This window comes from Sinocyclocheilus anshuiensis, unplaced genomic scaffold, assembly GCF_001515605.1.
Source record: "Sinocyclocheilus anshuiensis isolate Anshui unplaced genomic scaffold, SAMN03320099.WGS_v1.1 scaffold2683, whole genome shotgun sequence".
Lineage (NCBI taxonomy): Eukaryota > Metazoa > Chordata > Actinopteri > Cypriniformes > Cyprinidae > Sinocyclocheilus > Sinocyclocheilus anshuiensis.
Genome location: NW_015538108.1, coordinates 122,434 through 129,317, shown reverse-complemented (window position 1 = coordinate 129,317; position 6,884 = coordinate 122,434). Strand labels below are relative to the sequence as shown.

Sequence of the window (6,884 nt, the reverse complement as noted above, 5' to 3'; positions counted from 1 at the left end):
GCCCCCACATACCTACGTCACTATCTGGGAAGATTTGCATAACGCCGCCCAAATGTTCACGCAAAGAAAGAAGGCATAACTTTTATTCTGGCTCAATCACAAAGTGTAACTGCATGGCCATTGGTTCGTTTTTATAATCACTGCACGAACCAATGGCTGTGCAGTTACACTGCGTGATTGAATAAGTTTTCAGTCCCCTGAGAAAAAGGAGTTTTCCCCATAAGCATCTAGCGACGCAGTACGAGTGAAGTATCGATAGGGAACGATCATGTTCATGTTTTGATTGGAACAAATATATTTTTAGAGTTTTCCTTAGTTTTTTTTTTTTTATTGTACAGAAAGCTTGATTTTCAGAAGTCTGCAGTACATGCAATGTAAACAAGAGTTTTATAAAGACTGAATTACAGACAGATGGTTGGATAGGCATTATGTAACCTGTGTTATGACATTTCACAATAGATGCAAATGCAAATATCTAATTTTTAAGCAATTAAACACAAACAAATTATGAGAATATGATGTTATTAGATGTGTGTGCATTAGTGTGCGGCAGAGTCAATAAATGTCCGCAGGTGCTGAAGCCACAGTAGACACTGTTGTGCAGTCTGATGGGTTGCACATGAGTACAACAGCATGCTGAAAGTGCTGTTGTTCTTCAAGAGGCACATAGTTGTTTTCTGTAATAACAAAAGCAAAACATTTATACAAGTGTGACCATATTCAAACAGTGACATGACACTGCATCACTTTTATTTTTCTTTGTGTTATCAACTGTCTTTCCTTATCTCTGTGATTTGCCACTCGTTGTAAGATTTTCATTTAAATAGATAATTCAACAGTTAATCTCAATACTATATAATTGTAACGATCCAGTCAAGGATGAGAAGTGAGGATTCCAGCTGAGCAGTTTTATTCAATAGACTGAAAACAATTAACTCATGTGGGTCTGCTGCTTGTAATCCGAGACATTTTTGGTGTCGGTGGAACATCATCATCATCTATTAAAAAAATATTATCAGAAATATAATGTAAATTAATCCAGAAAGTTAAACTGCAAAGAAAGAAAAAAGAAAAAAAAAAAAAAAAAAAACAGCTTTGCCGGCATATCACCATAAACAAACACAACAACCGACGACCAAAAACGAAACTGACTGGGCTATAAAAAACGTAGATATAAGAAATGAAACTGAAGGTGAGGAATTAGTAACCACACAAATAACGACTTCTCAAATGAATGATGAACATAATCAGTTCTAGTTAAAAAGAAGGCATTCACTACATTAAATGTCAGTAAAACGTAAAATGCAAGACGTCATTGTGTGTATAATGTATATAGTGCTTGAAAATGAGGCATGGTGTAAGTGCTTGAATGGACTTTGTTTTTTGAGGTGATTTTGCTTTTAGTTTTCTCCAAAACTACACAGTAAAATGCCTTGAAAATGAATAGAGTGATAGTCAGAGTCACTCTGAATACATATCAATTGAAAGAATGAGCTAACCTATAAAGGGACACTTTTTATGAGTGTTGGAAATTGGGACACAGTGCAAGTGCTAGGATGTATTTGGTTGTTTGGGGTTATTTTGCTTTTAGTTTTCTCCAAAACTACACAGTAAAATGCCTTAAACGAATAGAGCGATAGTCAGGGTCACTCTGAATACATATCAATTAAAAAAGGAGCTAACCTATAAATGAACATTTTTTATGAGTGTTTGAATATACGGAAATAATCCAAGTGCAACAATGGAGTTTGATGTTTGGGGTGATTTTGCTTTTAGTTTTCTCTTACACTAAACAGTAAAATGCCTTCAAAATTTATACAGTGATAGTCAGGGTCACTCTGAATACATATCAATTGAAAGAATGAGCTAACCTATAAAGGAACATTTTTTATGAGTGTTGGAAAATGGGACACAGTGGAAGTGCTAGGACGCATTTTGTTATACAAATACATACTTAAAAAAAAAAAAAAAAAAAAAGTTAAAATAAGCAACAGTATAAAGGAAACGTCAGAATGACAGCTTCTTTACATGCATTTTGACTGCTCTCAGCACCCATACCGTAAGTGCACGATTACACGCGCAAAACAAAGAAAAGTGTGGCTGGCTTGACCGCAGTCCTAAATTATGTCAGTGATTTCTCTCATTTTAAAGATTATCAATAATTATTATTTTTTTTCCGATCTGCAGTCTAAAAAAAGTTAAGAAAATTAGCCTATAGATCAGACTACAGTCTAATTTCATTCTTTCTTAACTTTTAACTTCTTAAAATTTGTTATGAAGAATTTTAAATCAACTTCATAACAAATAGGCTAATGAATTTTCGTCATAAGAAATATACGAACATAAACACCCTAGCTATTCTATAAAACAAAATTTTCATAAAATCATAAATCACGAATATGACGAAATAAAAATATTACTGCATTAAGTTGCTATTATTCAGTATTTTCGTTGTATGCGATTGATATGGAGTAGCAATTTGACAATTTCATGTTAAATAAGTAAATGAAAGATTGCTCTGATCTGTCACATATTAGGAGTTAAACGTATCGCAGTTGATCCAATACGTACGGATGAGACACTACCGTTCCGCACGCACGTGATTCGCAGATTAATTTGCCAATTTACACGTACAAGCAATTTTAAACTACAACAAGAAGAAACGAAAGAGAGCTCAAATCGTTACTCACGTGCTGTTCTCGCACACCATCAAAGTGCGCACAAGAGACGTGTTTCAGACAGCGCGGAAATACCGAGCTGCGTATACATACACATAAAATTAGCCTATGTCAAAAACCCATCATGGCATTGTCATTCTCTGTGCTTTAAATAGTTTTTTTCTTGCTTATCCGAAAAAATAGTCCGATCTGTGACTCAAAAAAAAAAAAACACAGTATAATGCGTTGAACCACTATATAATGCTACTATAATACCTTAATATATATATCCCTCCCCAAACCCCCCACACACTTAAAAATGATTGGCTTTTTTTGTTACATTTCCCAAGTTACAGGTTAGAACGAAATAAAAGATTACTTCATGAATTCAAGGCACTGTAATTTTCTTACCAATTTGACGTAAAACTATTATATATAATTACTTTATATAGGCATATATATATATATATATATATAGGCTTATATATATTTATTTCGTCATATTCGTGATTTATGATTTTTTGAATGAAAATGTTGTTTCATAGAATAGCTAGGGCAATCGTTATGTTCGTATATTGCTTATGACCAGGGGTGTCAAACTCAGTAAACGTTTTGCACCGTTTTATCGGGGCTGAACGCAGCCCATGTTTTCAACTGAGCCTGAAGGACTTGATTAGCTGGATCAGGTGTGTTTAATTAGGGTTGGAGCTAAACTCTGCTGGGCTGTGGCCCTCCAGGAATTGAGTTTGACATCCCTGCTTATGACGAAAATCCATTAGCCTAGCCTATTTGTTATGAAGTTGATTGAAAATTCTTCATAACAAATTTTAAGAAGTTAAAAGTTAAGAAAGAATGAAATTAGCCTGTAGTCTGATCTATAGGCTAATTTTCTTAACTTTTATTAGACAGCAGATCGAAAAAAAAATAATCTTGATAATCTTTAAAATGAGAGAAATCACTGACATAATTTAGGCTATACTTTCTTCGACTGCAGAAAAAAAATGAAACCATTTAATTTGCAGTGTTTACTTATGAACTAAATGAAAAACAAGAAATAAATCACAACAAGAACAATAGAGTTTTTTCTTGTAATCAAGAACAAATTTTTGACAAAATTTCAAAATGAATGCTTGCCTAATGATATTTGACAGTGAACGCATCTCCACTGCATAGCCGCATACAATCGTTGGTGTCAGTCGCAAATATTAAACATGTTTTAGGCTACAATGCATGGCGTGTGTGTTTCACTAGCTCCGTTCCCATGGACACCTTTTATTTGATCTGGATATTTCCAGCCTAAGACGTGTGATTAATCCATTTCTAAAGCCATGTCTACAGCAAGAGAACCCATTATAATCAGTTGATGCAGTGACTGTCCACACGGGAAGTGGCGCGAGGCGACAAATCTTCTACAGTAACTGATGCTTCCTTCTATCCCGAATCTTTGAAACATGCGTTGCATGTGTTGAAAGTGAAACCTAAAAAAAACAGCGATTGAACGCTTTCGTGAGCTTCAGCAAATGCACGCGATCACAGATTGCACGCTTCCCAGCCGAAACAACCCCCCACGTGAAATTGAAATAATAACCCGTGATATACGATTTTGGCCATATTGCCCATCTAAATCATTCATCCCACACTATCAACAGGCGGGTCATGTAGGCTACACTTCTTGTACTTCGTTTGGGCACCACAAGGTGTCACTGTGGCCTCAAAGCTTACCCCTCGCCTACTCTGGCTCGATTGCTATTCCTGAGGTAAAACACGCCCTCCTCATTACCCTACGGACAAAGAAATGTAAAAAGAAATAAATGTAGAAATAAATGAATGTGGAAATAAATAAATACGTAAATAAATACATAAATGCGAAAATAAATAAAAGTGGAAATAAATAAATGTATAAATAAATAAAATAAATAAATAAATGTGAAAAAATAAGGAAATAAAATAAATATTTATTTTTGCTTTTTTACATTTCTTTGTACATCTATTTATTTATTTATTTATATTTAAGTCAGCTTTGGCATTCCATATGGCTCCCCGCTCTCCTGGTGTCTTCGCTGTTAACACTGTTGTTCCCGTTGTGTAACGTGTGTGCTAACTTAGACATTTGTTGTCAACCATTGAGTTAAGTAACAGTTTAGTTGTACTGTATGTCTGTTATGTTTGGTCGCTTACTTCCTGGACCTTGGTTAAGTGGAGCCTGGTAGGGAGGTGGGTGCCTGTTTGTTTTGTTTGTTTTCTCCTGTTTATGTTAGCAGGGAGGTAAGAACTTGCATTTTATTTGTATCTGATTTCTAGGTTAGTTTGTGTATAGTAGTAGTTTTGTTTATTGTAATTTACTTTGGCAAATCACCCCTCCCGAAGTTATGATGCTCCTTTGTTTATTTTTATTTAATAAACTTTTATTTGCACCTAAATATTTTGTGGTTGAGAAACTTTGAGAGTGAGAGCGGGGACCCCAGGGATCTTTCCTAGATGGATCCCTGTTAATTGTTACGGATCAATTTATTTCTCTTTGAGTAGGGATTTAACTCGCCGTTCGTAACATCTTAATCTACTTTGTTAATCTTTATTTTTCTTCTGTTTTTGATTATGGTCATATAATAAGGTTCATCTTTTTATTATTATTATTGCACTGTATGGTGTTAACACATGATGGATTTACTCACACATGAACTTGACACTTGTCTGATTCATCGTCTTTTCTCTTTCTGTCTTCAGTCTGTGGAGATGCAGTATTACAGAGAAACAGTGTCTCATCCTGACTTCAGCTCTGAAATCAAACCCATCACACCTGAGAGAACTGAAGCTGAGCGGGAATAAACTAGGAGACTCTGGAGTGAAAAACCTCAGTGATCTACTGATGAACACACAATGCAAGCTGGAGAAACTAGAGTTGGTATCATTATACTCTACAGCAGTTACAGTGTTATTAGTTTACTGTTCAGTTTATTTTAAGTGTTTTGAGTGTATTTGTGACTGTACACAAAAATTATTTTTGCCTCTTGTTCATTTTATTTAAAATGAGCTAAAGTAACATGTTTTGAGCATTCTGTAACAATTTCATTGTGTTCACTCTACCTAATATATATAAAATTGAAATTTAATTTATTTGTTGAAACTACATTCATATTTTTTTGTGAATATAACTAACAAGATGTCAGGATTATGGACTATTCTGTGAGTGTTTTTGCCCCTGTGACCCAGTTTCTTCCTCATGTTGATTGTGTTAATTTGATTCCAGGTGTGTTTCGTTCCTCCCCAATTATCCTGCCTTTAAAAGCCCTAGTCCTTTCAGTTCTTGTTGGTCGGGTCTACTTCTGCGTTCAAGTCCTCCTGAGACGTTCGTACTTACAAGTTGACAAGTCGTAATTACGACGTCAGGTGCGTTCAAGTCAGTTTAGTCGGCACAAGATGGCGGTGTACATTCTTTTAATAAATTACAATAAAATACAACAGGGTCTCTTAACTCTGCTTATAGAAAATGAAGAGCAAAGAATTCACATCAGGTGTGTTTTGCGTTTTTAATATTTTTAAAAAGTAATTTATGAAGCCACTTTAATCTGTATCGCATAAAAACTTAAGACAACTCAACTATCAATTTAAATAAAAATTTACCGTCAACTACAGACGTTGCATCCATCAATTCCGCCATGTTTCTCAATGACACGCCCCCAACTCGGAAACTCGGGGCTTAAAGAAAATTAAAGAAGAGAGAGCGACAGAGCTGAGGATCGCCGCGGAGCCAGAGGCCGTAACGTTAGTCAAGGTGTGTGAGCCGGCAACAACGCCTGCCATGAGGGAGAAAGCCACGTACGGTGTGAGCGCAGAGAGGAGCTCCGGCCCCTGCACCGCGGCTGAGGGTGAGCCGAGTATGGCGTAGCAAAAGGGCCAAAACGAGGAGGGTGATCTCACAGACTGGAAGTCTGATCTGGAGATCGAACTGCCCCCTCTCCTCTCTCCATCGTCTCCGCTGGTCCCGTCCAGCACGTCGGTCGTCGACCATCCTGCGCCTCGGGACTCCACTCCTCTGGCTTCGCCTCGTCCCTCCGTCCCTCCGGCTCCGTCAGGCTCCTTCATCCCCTTGGCTCCACCTCAGTCCTCTGTCACTCCGGCTCCACCGCAGCCTCCCGGATTCACATCTCCGCGTCAGTCACCGGCGCCATCTGCTCCGCCTAGGACCTCTGGATCCTCCCCGTCGCCCTGGCTCATCGGCTCTCTGTC

At 37.0% G+C, this 6,884-nt stretch overlaps 1 long non-coding RNA gene across 1 annotated transcript in view; it reads left to right on the top strand.

Annotated features, from left to right (window-relative positions):
* Positions 1-1,238: 1,238 nt before the first annotated feature.
* The window catches only part of LOC107683664 (uncharacterized), a 7,497-nt gene continuing 1,851 nt past the window's right edge, over positions 1,239-6,884 (top strand). The window contains exons 1-2 of the long non-coding RNA XR_001633747.1: positions 1,239-1,250; positions 5,382-5,555. This is a non-coding gene — a long non-coding RNA (uncharacterized LOC107683664). The remainder of the gene's footprint in view (positions 1,251-5,381; positions 5,556-6,884) is intronic.